This window comes from Haliotis cracherodii, unplaced genomic scaffold (assembly GCF_022045235.1).
Source record: "Haliotis cracherodii isolate W230 unplaced genomic scaffold, xgHalCrac1.p SCAF_7, whole genome shotgun sequence".
NCBI lineage: Eukaryota > Metazoa > Mollusca > Gastropoda > Lepetellida > Haliotidae > Haliotis > Haliotis cracherodii.
In genome coordinates this window covers 34,304,737-34,323,836 of record NW_027266330.1, presented here as the reverse complement: position 1 = coordinate 34,323,836, position 19,100 = coordinate 34,304,737, and the positions used below count along the sequence as shown (strand labels likewise).

General features: G+C 41.5%; 1 pseudogene; it reads left to right on the top strand.

Annotated features, from left to right (window-relative positions):
* The first annotated feature begins 1,198 nt into the window (after positions 1–1,198).
* On the top strand, positions 1,199–7,712 carry LOC139448829 (uncharacterized; annotated as a pseudogene).
* Positions 7,713–19,100: the final 11,388 nt, after the last annotated feature.

Genomic DNA, 19,100 nt, shown 5'->3' with positions numbered 1-19,100 from the left:
AAAACGTGGGTTTACTATGTTAACATAGGAAATCTGTTTAGGTTTTGATTTGTCTGGGAATCCCAGTGAGTTGGTAATAAAACAGCTGTCTTAATCAAATTTCACTCAAGAATGAATTATTGTTATGTACAGTCTTTCTTCTCTGACATTCACAAAGCTGTTCTTCTCTCAATATGTATTCCAATATCAAGCATTCCTTTTGTATAGAACCCTATCTGTTATATATGAAATCCAAAAATTCACGGCACAGAATCACTGTTTTACGTTTTGTTGAATAACCTTTACAGAAAAATGCTGGAAGATGGGAATGAACTCCCAGACAATTTCGGTATTATGAACTATGTTGCAATAATATTGTTGAAGATGAATTTCATTTTATCTATTAATGTCCAGCATATCACGACCTGGGCCATGAATACTGTATTAATTTAACTGCATTGTAATAACCTGTCAGCTCTAAAGTGTGTGTGTGTGTATGTGTGTGTATGTGTGTGTATGTGTGTGTGTGTGTGTGTGTGTGTTGGGTTTAACGCCCCTTTTTATAACAGTGTGTGTGTGTGTGTTGGGTTTAACGCCCCTTTTTATAACAGTATTACAGTTATATCGCGGCGTGTCAGCTTAATGTGGGAGGAAAGCCCGAAGTGATGCAGGTCTCAGACATTTACCACTTCGGTGAAACCCACGAGCACGGGTATGGTGCTGACAAACCTAGAAACATAATCGGGGCGAACCGGGATTCGAACCCACAATCATAGGTTTCCGGCGCGTCCGAAGGGACGCAACTCTGCACAGCGAATCGCGGCGCCTTAGACGACTGGGGCCCCCGTGCCCCCGTCAGCTCTAAAGAACTGTTCTGACTACATTAGATATGCATTAGCATTACGCTCTTCGTGCCTATGACAAACACATGTTTTTCATGTTTGATCACTCCGTGCAATAATTTATGTTCATCTCAATTTGTACGTGGGCCTTAGTCCTTGTACGAAATAAAATTGAGTGATTGTTAATCACTGTAATGTCTGCCCCTGGCTTGATAATTATGAACATTGCTGATTTACGCGTTAAAAAGAAAGAAAATATAAGTTAAATGTGCATTGCCGTTGCATCGTTAATATGTAAGACACTCTGCATCAGTTTCTACAGTTTTGTTTCTGTTTCGTAGCCTGTATGGCCACATTGAGACAAGAACAAAGACACAATGGATATTGACGAGGATCAAAAGGGTAAGTATGTCAGTTAAAGGGGCGCTCATCTAACGCCATTCCCCGGACTGGTTGTTGCCTTTGTTATTGTTTTTTCCCCCGTGAGTACCCGGATGATACGCAACGCAACTGAGCGTGACCAGAGACTGGGCTACCGCCTGCAAGGACAGCTAAATAAACTTGGAGGCTGGAGGCAATATTTGTTTTACGCATTTTTGAATAAACACTGATTGGTTAAATGTGATCTATAAAGATTCGACAAAGGGCGCATGTTAATTAATTTCTTCAGCCTAAACAAACAGACAAAAAGAACGGCGGAGCTCATCGGAAGTCGTCATTTGGAAATACCCCAGAAGGTTATAGTTTAATACTAAAAAAAGTATCCATGCAGTGAAAGCATTTTCGGATTTCGGATTGCGTCGATAATACGATTACTACTCCCTTGTTGTCATCCACGTTTTCTGGTATAACCCTACACTTGTGTATTTGTCGTCATTCACTTGATGCTCAGTTAATGAATTTATTACAGGTACAATTAGTGGTAGCACCACTTAGATTACCTAACAAAGGTTCCCTTTAGGCATTTATTGTGTCTGGGGTATTTATTCAATCTAAATCCAGGTTTGAAGTGAGGTGAAATGTGCGTTATGTAATATGCACGTGGCAGCCCAGCAAGAGATGAATCATCAGTTGATTTACTTTTTTTGGTAAATCAACGGATCGTTCCTAGTCATCAAAGGATTAACAGAAAATACGTTGATTGATTAATCACTGTTATCTTGCACAGTGGATATGTCAAAAGTGAGTGTTTACATGTCTAGGTTACTAAAACAAAGGGAACACACTCATATCATGGCGTGAAGTGCCGATGTAAAAACAACATACTTTGTTCAAAGGGTTAACTGATAATACGTTGACTGGTTGCTCATTGTTATCAAACTCAATGGATTTTTTAGGAACCGTGGACGTAATGAAGATAGTTGTCACGTGGCTTTTCTCAGCCAACCCTTGAGACTTGACACCAATGTGAAACACCTGAAACAATCCAAGTGATCAGTTGAGAAATGAACACTGGTTATAATATCCCGAAACGATATATATCTTTTAGAATATTTGATAGTTACAGAGACACGTGACATCGAATAAGTTATTTTGTATAGCTGCAGATGAGTGGGATATTATTCCTTTGTGTGGATATTCACGGATACATTCCTCGAACAAGGAAGCTGCCTATTTATACATTTGGTAAGTTGTAATTATGGTATTTGCATTTGGTTTTCCTTCATTTGAACCGATTCGTTCTTGTTTTTCTACGTCTTGGTTGGGAAATTCTTCAATGCGCGATAGACGTTGTTTTCACAGGTCATTTCCTTTGTAAGCGTGTATAGATTACCGTCAATTTGTAAAATGTGATTCTCTCAGGCAATTTATAACATGTGTAAATATTTCAGTCATTTTGACTAAAAAATCTGTCCAGATTGATTAAGACGATCAAAAGGGCCTACAAACATCACAACAGATTATTATGTAGGATTAGAAGCCAAACAACATAGAAATGTACTTTTCAACGTAACATTTTCAGTCTCTTGGTGATGACATTAAACATCAAAATGTTTGGAATTCGTTATCATAATAATACAGATGGAAATGTTTTTCAGTCACTTTGTAAAATAACTGAATATTTAGGCGTTTAATAAATATGTTACACATTTTGACAGTAAAAAAATATACACACTATAAAAAAAGCAATGCTCAGATGAAATATTTACTTTGTGTTGCAAGTCAAAATAGTGTAAACGAAAATCGCAAAATTACCAAGTAAGTGACTTATCAAAACTTCGTCACCATTACCGATGCTACCCACAAAGATACCTACATTTCCTTTTATCTCGAAAACTGTATTTCATTTTGTTGATCAATGTGACCATATGCCCTTATTACTACCGGTATCCATAAAAGTGACTAATGCGCTTACGAATGGCGCAACAGAGGTCGCGAGCTAGTCAAGATTTCTGCTCTACATCCGGGTACTCACTGGGAAAAAACAATAACGAAGGCAACAACCAGTCCCGGGGAATTGCGTTAGATCAGTGCCCCTTTAACCTAGGAAATGTCACTATATCGTCATTTGAAAGTTTTAAGTCCATTTCTGAAGAGGTCCAATTTTATATAGGGCTAGAATTCATCACCATAGAGTGTTAAACGCCATAAAGCGGAGAGCGATGCATAAGGAATAATGTAATCAGAACATGCCGATTAAATTGAGAGTAGAATTGTGGGATAAAATCCTCTTAGACAATGCTTAAATAATACATTTTATAACTATAACGTCTGACTATTATCATGTTCTGCATCCACTGTACAATACATCTTCAGTAACCGACATGGACAGAACTACATCCTGGCCTGCCCCCATTGACCTGGGGTCCAACAACAACTAAATCCATGGCTATCCCTATTTCCACAGGGTCAGACACAAATCTGCATACTGCCGGTTGAGAAGAGAAGATGGACCTTAAACTTGAAAGCTTGCCACAGAACCAAGCTACTCACAGTTCAGCGGGATCAAAGACCAACCCCAACACTGCCGGAGGAGAAGAGAAGATGGACCTTAAACTGGAAAGCTTGTCACAGAGCCAAGCTACTCACAGTTCGGCAGGATCAAATACCACTGCCGGTGAAGAAGAGAAGATGGACCTTAAACTGGAAAGCTTGTCACAGAACCAAGCTACTCACAGTTTGGCGGGATCAAAGACCACTGCAGGTGGAGAAGAGAAGATGGACCTTACACTGGAAAGCTTGTCACAGAGCCAAGCTACTCACAGTTCAGCGGGATCAAAGACCACTGCCGGTGAAGAAGAGAAGATGGACCTTAAACTGGAAAGCTTGTCACAGAAACAAGTTACTCACAGTTCGGCGGGATCAAATACAAGCGCCGGTGAAGAAGAGAAGGTGGATCTTAAACTTGAAAACTTGTCACAGAACCAAGCTACTCACAGTTCAGGAACATCAAAGACCACTGCCGGTGGAGAAGAGAAGGTGGACCTTAAACTGGAAAGCTTGTCACAGAAACAAGCTACTCACAGTTCAGGAACATCAAAGACCACTGCCGGTGGAGAAGAGAAGGTGGACCTTAAACTGGAAAGCTTGTCACAGAACCAAGCTACTCACAGTTCGGCGGGATCAAAGACCACTGCCGATGGAGAAGAGAAGATGGACGTTCAACTGGAAAGCTTGTCACAGAACCAAGCTACTCACAGTTCGGCGGGATCAAAGACCATTGCCGGTGGAGAAGAGAAGGTGGACCTTAAACTGGAAAGCTTGTCACAAAACCAAGCTACTCACAGTTCGGCGGGATCAAAGACCACTGCCGGTGGAGAAGAGAAGATGGACCTTAAACTGGAAAGCTTGTCACAGAACCAAGCTACTCACAGTTCAGCGGGATCAAATACCAAGCTCCACACTGCCGGTGGAGAAGAGAAGATGGGCCTTAAACTGGAAAGCTTGTCACAGAACAAAGCTACTCACAGTTCAGCGGGATCAGATACCAACCTTCACACTGCCGGTGATGAAGAGAAGATGGGCCTTAAACTGGAAAGTTTGTCACCGAACAAAATTACTCACAGTTCGGCGGGATCAAAGACCACTGCCGGTGGAGAAGAGAAGGTGGACCTTAAACTGGAAAGCTTGTCACAGAACCAAGCTACTCACAGTTCAGCGGGATCAAAGACCACTGCAGGTGGAGAAGAGAAGATGGACGTTAAAATGGAAAGCTTGTCACAGAACCAAGCTACTCACAGTTCGGCGGGATCAAAGACCACTGCCGGTGAAGAAGAGAAGATGGACCTTAAACTGGAAAGCTTGTCACAGAAACAAGCTACTCACAGTTCAGGAACATCAAAGACCACTGCCGGTGGAGAAGAGAAGGTGGACCTTAAACTGGAAAGCTTGTCACAGAACCAAGCTACTCACAGTTCGGCAGGATCAAAGACCACTGCCGATGGAGAAGAGAAGATGGACGTTAAACTGGAAAGCTTGTCACAGAACCAAGCTACTCACAGTTCGGCGGGATCAAATACAAGCGCCGGTGAAGAAGAGAAGGTGGATCTTAAACTTGAAAACTTGTCACAGAACCAAGCTACTCACAGTTCGGCGGGATCAAAGACCATTGCCGGTGGAGAAGAGAAGGTGGACCTTAAACTGGAAAGCTTGTCACAAAACCAAGCTACTCACAGGTCGGCGGGATCAAAGACCACTGCCGGTGAAGAAGAGAAGATGGACCTTAAACTGGAAAGCTTGTCACAGAACCAAGCTACTCACAGTTCAGCGGGATCAAATACCAAGCTCCACACTGCCGGTGGAGAAGAGAAGATGGGCCTTAAACTGGAAAGCTTGTCACAGAACAAAGCTACTCACAGTTCAGCGGGATCAGATACCAACCTTCACACTGCCGGTGATGAAGAGAAGATGGGCCTTAAACTGGAAAGCTTGTCACCGAACAAAGTTACTCACAGTTCGGCGGGATCAAAGACCACTGCCGGTGGAGAAGAGAAGATGGACCTTAAACTGGAAAGCTTGTCACAGAACCAAGCTACTCACAGTTCAGCGGCATCAAAGACCACTGCCGGTGGAGAAGAGAAGATTGACCTTACACTGGAAAGCTTGTCACAGAACCAAGCTACTCATAGTTCAGCAGGATCAAATACCAACCTCCACACTGCCGATGGACAAGAGAAAACGGAATTTGCACTTGAAGGCTCATCACAGGAAAATGCTAACATTTTAGGGCACGGCAGGATGACACCTCTGATGGAAGCGGCTGCAGCTGGCAATTTGGGTGTTCTGATTTTGCTTATGGGCAGGGGAGGTGATGTATCCCTTGTTGATGCTGATGGTAACAACATCCTTCATCACGCCTGCATCGGGGGCCACCTGGACGTAGTGAAGCGTGTTCTCATCCAGGGCACAGTGGGCATCAACAAGAGAGGCAAATGGGGTAGAACACCAATCATGTTGGCAGCAAAGGAAGGACACAAGAATGTATTTAACTTTTTAAAGGAAAAAAGTGATTTGACACTATTGAGTGACCATGGAGACAACATCCTTCATTTGGCTTGTTTAGGAGGAAATATATCAATTGCAAGATATATCCTGTCAAAAGATATTGCAGACATAAATGTAAAAGGAAGGTACGGGAGGACACCTCTGATGAAAGCAGCATGGGGAGGAAAGGTGGAAGTGTTTAAAGAAATACGGAAAAGAGGAGGAGACGAGTCTCTCGTTGATGAGCACGGCTCAAACGTCCTACACATTGCCTGTCATAAAGACAATGTAGCAATGGTGACGTATATCCTCTCAGAAAACATCGCTGGCATCAACAGTAGAGGAAAGCTGGGACGGACACCAGTGATGATTTCAGCAACAAATGGTCAAAAGAAAGTCTTCGATTTACTTGTGAAGGAAGGAGGAGATTTACTTCTCCTGGATGATAACTATGATAATATTCTACATATGGCCTGTCTTGGAGGTAGTGAGGACATCGTGAAGTATATCGTCGCTGGCAGGATGCAGAATATCCTATCACAAGGGAATATCAATGTCCATAGCAGAGGGATGAACAGGAGGACACCATTGATGGCTGCTGCAGAGGGAGGTCATATTGGAACGTTTAACCTTCTTGTGGTCAAAGGCGTTAATTTGTCTGCACGGGACAATTTGGGGAACAACATTTTTCATGCTGGGTGTCTTGGAAGAAAAGAAAATATGGTCAAATATATAATGTCTCGAAGCTTCGTGGATATCGGTTCTACTCCAAACAATGACAGATTAGCTCTGATGCTGGCTGCAGAGAAGCAGCGTCGACAAGTGTTTGATCTGTTGCGGGAAATCCAAACTCCTGATTTCATACATGTGGATAAAGACTTCAACAACATCCTTCATGTTGCTTGTATTGACGGGGATGTGGCAATTGTGAAGTATCTTCTTTCACAAAATATGGACATCAACGTTAGAGGGCACCATAGCAGGACACCTCTCATGCTCGCTGCAGAGTATGGGCATAGAGACATATTTGACTTACTGGTCATTGAGGGGGCAGAAGTGTCACTTGAAGATGACGAGGGCAACACGCTCCTTCATGTCGCTTGTGTTGGGGGACATTTGGACATGGTGAAATATATCCTCTCTTGGGACTACATCAACAGCGACATATCGAGCAGAGGCGAGCGTGGTCAAACACCTGTGATGTTGGCAGCCAGGTGTGGACACAAGGCAGTGTTTTATTTGCTTGTATGAAAAGGAGCATCTCTTTCCTTCAAAGACATTGATGATAACAACATCCTCCATGTGGTATGTATTGGGGGGCATGTGAAAATGGTGGAATGTTTGCTCTCAATTGACATTGTCGACATCAACGAGCTCAGACAAGATGGAACATCAGCGTTGATGCTGGCAGTCCAACATGGACACAGAGATGTTATTGACTTGCTTCAGAGTTCAGGAGCTGAATAGAGGCTTTTTTTTAAAACACTTTCCATCATCTAATTATAAGCATGTGAAGTACTTTTATTGCATGATTGGACTGAAGACATAGGACTGTGCACTGCATGTGCATTATATATAATTGTGATATTTGGCAGGAATATATACATTGCAGCAGGTTATTTAAGTAGTGCAATACAAACATTTTCGCAGACTCCATGTTTTCGGTGATGTGATGTCACTGTGTCTTCATTAATCGTCTATCACAAGCAGGTATAACACCGGGAGCTTTCAGTGACAGACACTCGGAGTGGATGATTGTCTCCATGATTTATATGGATATGGATTCTGAAAATTTTCTTAAATTTGTTTAGTCAAGGTTACACCATTCAGAGCCTTGGTAAAGCTTTCAAAATCTTATGTGGTAGACATGAGGACAACATATCCAAATTTGGTTTATCAATGACGAAAATGATGTCCGATACAATTCGCTATTTTGACTCGTACCATGTGATCCTGTTTGTTCGGGTGAATACTTAACTTGCCATTATATGTGTTTGTGACCTTTTCGGTGACACCTGGTACCATCACTAATTTGAAAGATATTCATAAACACATTCTTATGACATAGGGCAATGGGCACACACACACACACACACACACACACACACACACACACACACACACACACACACACACACACACACACACACACATTCTAAATATTGTGTGTGTACACACTTATGTTTTGTCACATTCAGTGCTTCAGTGTACATTTATACATATGTTTGACCCTAGAATTCCTTGTTTATTCATCTATCAAATGACACCTCTTTTTCCTTAGACCATGCAACTAAACTGTCTGTACAAGACAAATGAGGGTTGTTTATCAGTAGGCTACAGCACGCGTGAAACAGAATTGTGAAATGTTTAGGTCGCGCCATCTTGGACACGGATGTGAGCGAAAGCCAAGTATTGTGTGTTGGGGTCCGTAAACGAGTTAGCATTCAAATATAGACGAGCCATGTTCTCCTGATGAATGCTGAATTTTCATCGGCTCATGGAGCATCGGCTCCAATACTTCAATGTCTCATGCAGCATGTAGCGGGTTAATTGCTTTATGTTGATCGACGCGCTTTATGCTTCATTGTTGCATGCAACATAGGCTTTCGTGGCTTCCTGTAGCATTGTCTTCATTCCTTCATTCGTCATAGGCTGTGATGCTTCATCCAACATCGAGGACAGTGCACTGGATTCATTGCCTCATGCAGCATCATTTATTGAATCTTTCCCCTTTTCTGCCCCTTGTTTCTTGTATTTCCATGTTGGTTACAGACAGACCCTGACACATTCCAGTACATTGAGATTTAATAACGAAAAACATAGATTCAATTCAAAAGGGAAGCATTATTAACTATTCTTAAAGAACATACGATGTTTTCTCATTTATTAGGGTTTCGTAATATTAGTTCCTAATAAATTTGAATTTGTAATCATTGTTGAAGTTTTCTGTTCCCACTTAATAAAACTTTGACACTTCACACGTACATGATTGAGCATATAGGTAGCACCAAACTCGTTATCTCAATATTCGTGTTTACGTATCTACAGGGAGACCCCAATATTAAAATGCATCCCTCATAACAGGACGTTTTATTCTGAGTGTTCATGTTTTGTTGTTCCAGTAAGATAGTCCTGTACCACGACTGTGGAATAGCTACATGTAATTTGATCGAAACCAATCTATATTTTATTAACAGGCACTAGGTTATGGTTTCCACGTCTTACGTTTAGAAGAGAGACGTGAATTGTGTAATAGATAACTCACACATAGACTATCACTGACGTTCCCCAAGTCTGTCCATTTCCAAAGGTCACAGAACCCTGCCCATTTTACTGACTTGTTACAGCTGAACAATTTGCTCAGTTGAATTTGGTGGATATACCTCTACGACACCACGCTATGTCCACTACAGATTTCTCTATTATGGCCAATCCCTTCTTTGTGAGACTTATATGTTAGTCTACCGTTATAATATCTACATAAAGTCGGTTATTGTTAAAATGATTATTTTTTTCATTTTATGCAACTAAAACACTTTTCCTACATGATTCTTAGATTTGATGCATTTAAGGTTCACCCGTCCTGTTAAGATGTGGATGAATACTTTCATAATTCCTGATCTCTTTCATGTTTGAAGGAATCCTCAACTTTTCTGTCTGCAGTTATCAGTATGTAAAGGGATATTACACGTGGAAAAGATATGGTGTTGGTTGGTTGGTTAGTTTGTTGTTTAACGCCGCACTCAGCAATATTCAAGCTATATGACGGCGGTCTGTAAATGGTCGAGTCTGGACCAGACAATCCAGTGATTAATATCATGAGCATCGATCCACGCAAGTGGGATCGATGACATACATCAACCAAGTCAGCGAATCTGACCACCCGATCCCGTTAGTCGCCTTTTACGACAAGCATAGTTGCCTTATACGGCAAGCATGGGTTGCTGAAGATCTATTCTACCCCGGATCTTCACAGGTCAGATATGGTGTAATACTATGCTGACTACATGAATAGGGTAAGAAAACGCTGACTGGCACAGTAGATAACAGAATGCTGCCATTCACAAATGGAGTGTTTATTGTAAGTGACAATCGTAACGTGATTCTATTCAGTTTCTTGTAACATTACGACTATGTCTTGTAAACATGGGCGCTCCGACATTCCAAGGGCATAGACAGCTGAAACCGGCGACGCGACTCCCAGACAGCTGTTTGTTGTTTTGTTTGGAAAGGCAGACATGCTCACCTTCAGAGCTCAATGCTGTCAATAAAGTTAAAACCACAAATACTTATGCTGTACCCGTCCTTTCATTCTCTTTTGGTGTTGTTGATTGGACGAAACAAGAAATTCAGGGTATTGACACCCTCACGCGAAGAATCATGTCAGACATTAAATCCCACCACCCACGCTCTTCCCTCAATCGCTTATATTTACCAATCATTATGGAAGGATGTAGTTTGATTAACGCAGAGGCTCTTCATGATAGAATTGTTTTATGCTCTTTTGCACACATTTATTTGTCTGATGATCCTCATGTCAAGACTCATGATGAAAACAAGGCATCCACAGTTTACTTAAACGAGCCAAGGGTGTGGGACATAATCTCAATGTCAGTGTTGATTTTGTTGATGGTTCTGTGCTGCTTGACGGAACAGAAATTAGTGTCAACCAAGCGAAGTGCCATATCCAATCGGCCAAGACTGAGTTTTTCAAGGATAGGCTATCTTAACGACCACTGGATCGAGTTAATGTGCAGTTTGTTGAGAGGATCAGCAACCCTGCAGAATCCTTCGCTTTGATGAAGTCGGCTGGCCTGAAAAGTGAAACAGAAGATTTTCTGTTTGCTGCTCAGGACCAGTCACTTCTCACTCCGAACGGTCAATGTGTTATTTTTTATCAAAATGTAAATATGAAATGTAGATTATGTAATGAATTTAATGAAACAATCCAACACTTTGTCAGTGGATGCCCAGCATTAGCACAAACACAGTATCTTAAGCGACATGATGGTGTAGCTAGAACATTTTATAACCGTCTTCGCCATGCTTGTAGTTTTGACACAGATGTCCACCCATGGTACGACCCGGAATATGTAGAGGGCGTCATGGAAAATGATATACAAAGTTCTTTGGAAAAGGCCCGTTTACAGCCTCAGACATATCCTGGCCAACAAACCTGATCTAGTCCTTTTTGATAAATCCAATGAAATCATTTATATCACTGAATTTTCTGTCCCTTTTGACAGTAATGTGATTGGCAAGATTCAGGAAAAACAATGCAGAAATGCGGACCTCGCTTTCGAAATGTCACGCTTGCATCCCCAGTACCAAGTTGTCTCCCCATTGTTCTCGGCGCCTTAGGTTCGGTACCTCCCAATGTGTTGACTGACATTGGGAGAGTAGCCAAGTTTCCTACCAGGATTACAGCTCTTCTGACAATCTGGGTAATGCAGAAGGCTGCAGTGTTGGGGAGTCTTCACATTATCCCAAAAGTTCTGGGTGGGTTTGACTAAGCAGCGCTTCCTGGGAGAAGTCCCATTCGCTGTCTGGGCTGCGTGTAGATGAACAAGGGCTACGTGAACTGATGATGAGTCTAACCAGGCTGACTGCGCCAGGATCACCCTGTCAGGCAACATCTTCAAAGCTCTACATTATTGCCCCGGTCAATGGATCAGTTTTCACTCCAATTTCATTACCAGATCACAGGGGATAGACAACCCAAGGTGCATAATGAAACGCTTGAACGTCAACAGTCATATTACCATCTCATCCAACGGGGTACCCATTCACTGCTAGGTTAACAGAAGCCTATATTGAGTAATGTCGCGTTACTTCTCAGAGAAGAAACCAGTCGTTGATGGCATGTACAACGATTCATGTCGTCGAGGAATGGTTATTGACGATTAGCCATGTCACACAATAGGTACTGCGAGCATTTTATGTCCCAGAATAGTCCTCTCACTCAGTTCTCACATACATTCCTTGTATCCTCTCCATGTGAAAACGAGTAGACATTCTACACTTGTTAATTATCGATAAACCCAACTTAGTTTTGGTAATTTACGATGCTTTATTTGTCTGTTGATGTGAACTGACGTCATCGCTGAAATAAATAGCTGTCACTGTGTGTGTCAGAAAGGGAGTCTTATTCGGCGCAATTTGCTATTGCATGACTGCCAGTGGTAGTTTAAGAAACAACGACATCTTGCTTCGCGAACACCTGTATTATCGCTTTTTGATAGTGATTCATAGACACGTCCTTGTGCTATTTTCGGGATCATGAAAGGACTACAATGTCGCTTGTATTTATCTGCATGTGTTCACAATTATAATTATTCAGTGCTACAATATATACCGTCTACAGCTTTTATATACCTCTGCAAACATGATTCGTTGTGACTGAATCTCGGTCCAACGTATTGGCGTAATTCCCTTACTTGTTTTATTGCGGCCTGGTGCGACTTTTTGATAAGACCAATGGGACGTCAATTTTTTGCTAAAAAGGCTTGAGATGTGAGATTTTCAGTGATCCATTCATATAATCTTCATCCCTATTTTGCCTTTTTCGGCCAATATAATCTCTTTCGGCAGATATAAGGGACTGGGTTTTCTCTTGACGGTTTGAACATATGGTGATCGGATAGTTTTCTTCTTCCGGAGCCATCCCTCTGTAAACAAGAAAACATGAAACGTTTACCATCATGAATTATGTCGGCTGTTGTAGGGAGCATAGTTTCATTGTGCATCAGGGGGCATGGGTGGCCCAGTCGTCTAAGGCGCCGCGATTCACTGTGCAGAGTTGCGTCCTATGATCGTGGGTTCGAATCCCGGTTCACCCCGATTATGTTTCTAGGTTTGTCAGCACCATCCCGTGCTCGTGGGTTTCACCGAAGTGGTAAACGTCGAAGACCTGCATCGTTTCGGGATTTCCTCCCACATCAAGCTGACACGCATAAGGCATCAACTCAGCCAACGTTGCATCTTCCCGAGGCAAGGGAGTTATAAATTAACTGACTTTAAAAGTCCAGTTTCTACCCTTGCCGAAGTAGGCTGGAATTCCTGGGCTCGATCATAGCGCCACAAGTGGTTATAACGAGTTATGTCCCTTCTAAGCCTTTCCTATGGACCAATCAGTTTCAACCTCTCGTATCACTTGCATTTGGTTCAAACAAAATGGCTGCGCACAGTCAAGACGATCTGATCGATAATCAAGATCTATATTGTGATAAAACAGGTTTTAAATCGCGAAGTGCATAAAACCACATGAGCATCTTGATAAAAAAAACATGAAAAGGCTTGGAAAGTATCTGTTGACAACGAGTTGGCGGTGCACATGTTTTGCAAATCCTGCAATCAACCGAAATTTGCACGACGGCTTACTAACCGGATTTCAATTTCGGTGCGCGATTTTGATTGGACTATGCATTGACTCGTTAGTCCAGCCAAAATGTAACTCCATAATTCGGCTAGTTCGGCAAGGGTGGAAACTGAACTTATATAGTCAGTTGCTTGCCTCGGGAAGATGCCGATGTTTCTGTGCGGCGTTAGACATCAAACACTATTGTTTATGCAAATTGAGTGTATAATTACACATATGCATGTGTATAATTACACATGTTACAGAAAAAGGTTTGTTTGTTGTTTGACGCGGCACAGCAGTACTCCTGCCATACAACGGCAGCCTAAGCAATAGAGTTTTGACAGACAACCAAGTACATGTATGTACCAGATAATCCATTGACACGATAGCGCATTTACTGATTTACATATGTGTACAATTGCAGATCTTGTACAATTTGGTCAAACGTCCTATGGGGGTAACGAAGGACGCTTACCTAGCCTGTTGAACGACTATTTGCATTTATACATGATGCTTTATTGTTTGTATGTTTTAAATATGCTTTGAATTGCACTTGTACTATGGACCAGAGGCCTTGATGGAAATGAACTTGTGTTTCCTCGCCCATCTTAGCTGGGTTTTTACTTGCTATATATGTATTTCTAATAATTTATTTATAAAATTATGTTCATGTTCCAGGTGGTTAAAAACATTATTTTTTTCACAGATATAAAAAAAATATCTCATATTTAATAGCAAATATAAGCTTCTATTACCCCTATAATTCTTTTAAGTACTACTCCATTTTGCTCAGTTACTTGGAGGGGGAATAAATTAGCCTATTAAAGATGAGCCTGAAATGAGCACACCACAAAATAGCAAATCAGAGCTGTTATAGTAAAAAAAAATACCAATTAATTGTATGTGTTATTCTTTTCTTACATTCAACAGCTGCATGGTCTCTTCGTGTCTGCTGACATCATTTTTAAGAGTGTTCATCCACCATTGCCAAGCCTGTTTTCTGTGAAAGTCACAGATGAATAATTTGGAATCTGCAAAAAACAAATCATACGTTGATTTTACTTACAGTACAGTTACAACCGACAGAAACAGTTAGTTGCCTGCTTTCTGTATTTTTATCACATTAAATAGAAAAGACTCGCATTTTCAATAATTATTGTTCTCCCAAACTAACTAGTGTTTGTTTCATGAGTGACTTCACCTGTCACCTGTGCCTCTCCCCTCATTCCTACAGATATACCCCCCCTCCCCCCCCCCTCTCTCTCTCGCTATCTCACACACAAACACATAAACAAATACATATTTGTACAGATATTATCCCTTATGGAAAACCCTTTTAGCTTTTTTCCTAATTGGTTTACCTGGGAAAGCACTATTGATAGCATTTGCTTCAACTTTTGAGGCATCTATCATGAAGCCAACAGAGTACCATGTGGGGTTATCATCCTTTATAATCTGGAGTGCCTCTGGAGTCTTCCTTTTCTGTTACGAAGGCTCCAACAACACAATATCCAGAATTGGTCTGGACACAAGGGAAAAAAGAGAGGCAAGGCATATTTGGTTGTTTTGTAGGTAGCATCAAGGAACACCAGTTTCTTTCCATATCTAGCTAGTAGTCTCCTTTGCCATGGTGTCTGGAACACTACAAGAAAATTGTCATCCTCAAGTTTCATGAATGAAGCTTCATCCTCATCTTCTTCATCTTCATTTAGAGGTCTTTTAACAAATGAAGATAAACGTAGTGTCCAGGAGTCATCCGGATGGTCATCCTTTCACAGTTTCACTTTTTCCACAAGATTTTCCTGGTCAATGAAGATGTGGATAGTCTTCCTCCGTTGGTGGTAAATGAGCTTCCGAATATCTTCCTTGCTAGGGAAGTACCTCCTGATAATGATTTCAGGTGATTGTCTGCCAGAAAACAGTTCACTTCTTACAAAGATCTTTAAATATCTTTGCATTTCCTTGGCATTGAAAACCCCTTCATCAACAAGAAACCTGATCTTTTTCAAAACTCGCTCATCAATAGGTGCTTTCAGATCAGCAGCCTGCATAAAATGAATTTTTACGTAGATAGCATAAAAAAGTGTTAAGTACACAATTATTAGAAATATATTCCTAATGTAACAGCAGCGAGTAGTACATGTATGTATAACAGAAAACATTCCAGGCTGGGTCGGGGATCGATCCCTGGCTGCTGGCATTCAAATCCAATGCACAAACCACAAGGCCAAAAGATTGACGTATAAACCTCAACTGTTAATAACGTTACACTAACAATTCAATGTATAGTTTCATAGACCTGCAGAGAGAGTATAAATTCTTAGTAGATTTGCATGTGGCAGATATTAGTGGAATTGTAGTAATGAACTTACAAGGATCTGAGAGGGAGAATGTAAGCAGAATGGGGAAGGAATATGCATCAAGCACCAGATTGGTGTGTACTGTATAGTTGTTTAATTTCGCGAGGAGAATATTAAGTTTAACATCGGGGCGATAACTATGTTGACCCGATATATTGGAATTAAATCCCCGCAAATAAAAGTAACAACTATACAGTAACATTATGTAGTATCTTTGTCATCACATACCTTTCCCATGATATGGTTTTGATGATTGTCAGTAGGTGGTAGGTCAATATAAATGACTTTTTTGTGTGTCACTTGCTCATGAAAGTAGACATAAGGTCAGTACGCAATTCTGCTCTCTCTGCAAGACTTTCTCTCTCGCCAATACTGAGAATCATGTGGAACCTGTGAATTATGACATAAATATAAATTATCTAGAACTGTCACCTAGGGGTGGAAAAATACTAGTACCGTCATATCTGCTTTTTGGAATGAAATTAATAAGTTAAATAATAACAGATCTAATACAACAACTTTCAGTAAGTTCAATTTAATCTCCCAATGAAAAATTCATGATGAATCTTCTGCCCTTGGAATGGCAGTATTCAAAAATATTTCTGAAATCATGTATGTTACTGTAAAGTTTTATTAAAATCCAATCAACAGTTTAGGAGGAATTGAGCTTACTAGCTTCAAAGCATAAAAAACTGAAATTAAATTATCTGCCCTTGGAAAGGCGGAATACAAAAATAGTTCTTCATGATCATGCAAATGATACACTGTCCTGTACACAATCAAAATCCAATTATCAGTTTAGGAAGAGTTTAATTGCTTTTCAAGAATCATGGATGGATGGACAGGGAGATGTGTATATAACCCCAAACTTTGCTTGCAGGGGATACAACAATTTGCTAATATTTAAATATTAAACTACGGGGTCTCATGAGTTATCTTCTACACTTTTAACAGACAAATGGATGCAAGCAGTGTAGATATGATATCGTAAACAGCAAGGTTTCTGTACTAAGATCTATATTCTTTAAAAAACCCACTTGACACTGACTTTCAAAATGTAATATAATGCGATTGTTTCAAAATAGGACACAGAAAACATAATTGAAACACTGTTTGAAGATCAATGTACACAATGTTCAAAACATCAATCATGTCACCTAGACAGACACACGTACACGATACAGTTAATGGCACAGGGGTACAGAAAATGTCAGTATCGGTTGTGCCCACCACGTGCATCAATCACCGCTTGACACCGACGACCCATAGATGCAATCAAGTTGTCAATAACACGCTGTTGGATGCGCTGCTATTCATGCTGAAGAGCATCAAGAAGCGCCGGAAGTGTTTGGGGCGGTGGATTCCTTCTGTGAACGCGTCCCACAGATGCTCAATCGGGGACAAATCTGGTGACCGGGCTGGCCAAGGTAATGTCTGGATATTGTTGTGCTGTAAGAAGTCCTGACAAACACGTGCAATATGCCGTCGAGCGTTGTCCTGCTGGAACTGTCCGCCATGAACGTTGACGTGAGGAAGAACGTAAGGCTGTAGGATCAAGTCTCTGTAACGCAAACCTGTCAATGCACCTGCCACATGCACGAGAGGCGTCCTACGACCGTGATGAATTCCGGTCCATACCATGACACTCCCGCCGCCAAATGGGACAACCTGCTGCACACAGTTGGGGGCGTAACGTTCACCCCGACGTCTGTAGACACGTGCGCGCCAATCAGCACGTGTGAGTAGGAAACAGGACTCGTCAGTAAACAGTACATTTCTCCACCTTGCACGTGCCCATCTAACCCTCTGTTGGCACCAAAGCAGACGGTCCGTCAGATGACGTGGGGTCAATACATGACATCAAACAGGTCTTCGTGCAAAAGTCCAGCCTCCCTCAGTCTGTTGCGTACCGTTTGATCTGATATTCTGCGTACCCCAGGGATCTGTGTGGTTGTAGACGTGGCTGTGGTAGTGTGGTCTCGGAGGTGTCGAAGCCGGATGTATCGATCTTGTGCTTGGGTTGTCACCCATGGTCTTCCTGACCTTGGTCTGTCGTCAACTCTGTTGGTGTTGTTGTATCGGGTCCACAGTGCGGAGATTGTCTGTCTGGATACGCCAAAGAGCCTGGCCACTTCTTGCTGAGTTGCTCCAGCTTGTAATCTCCCAATGGCGTTGTTCCGTTGAGCTGCATTCAGTCTTGGCATTCTGTCACCGCATCTACTGCCGTTATAAGGACTGTATGAATAGCCGTTTGTGTGGATTTTTATACCCATTCAGTAGGGGGGCCTGCATGCCTAAATGCAGGATTCTGTGCTCTACGTTTTTTTACAGGCGGTCGCGTTTGGAAGAAGCTGTAATATTGATCCCCAAAAGCCCTTCAAAGTAATTGCTCTACCAATTTAAGTGTGCTAACCAGGTGGTCTGCTGACAGGACATGCATGACACTTTAAATCTATATAGCTCAGTGGTAGAGCATTGGGCTGTGGGTTTAAACCCATTTGGGGCACCTCATTATTAATTAACATTCTTTCATTCCTGTTACACATGTATGTAAAACAATAAATAAGCAAGTTGATGAGAGTAAAATGTGTGTTCTATATTTTCACAGTGTTTAAGATATAAATGTGTGCTCCAGCCCAGCGCGGAGCTCGTGACACACTGTATACTGCATGTTGTATACAGTATATTGCTGTTGATATACTGCATACTGCATGTGATACTTATTTGTGGAAGAGTTACAACTTTCAAAATTCAAGATTCAATTTGCATTTATTCTTATACAACAGACCGCCGTCATATATCACTGGAATACTGCTGAGAGCGGCGTTAAAACAATTTGGTTTCAAAATGGAGCGCTGCAGTCATTTAAAATAGAACCGTATACATAATTATGTAGTACCAACTCACTCACTCTGTTTCGAATATTGAGCAGAAATATATATTAATTAGCCAGCTGTGAGGAGAGATATCAGATTATATAAGCAGTCAAATAGAGATTATACAGGGTCCCCTCACTGATTAGGTTCTTGTTTACTGAAGAGCAGAGTTGGCCATGTTAGATGATATAATCAAAATCCAGGAGCTCCGGCGGGGGACAAACTGGTCTTGTTATTGTGTGGTATGAGCTGTGACGTA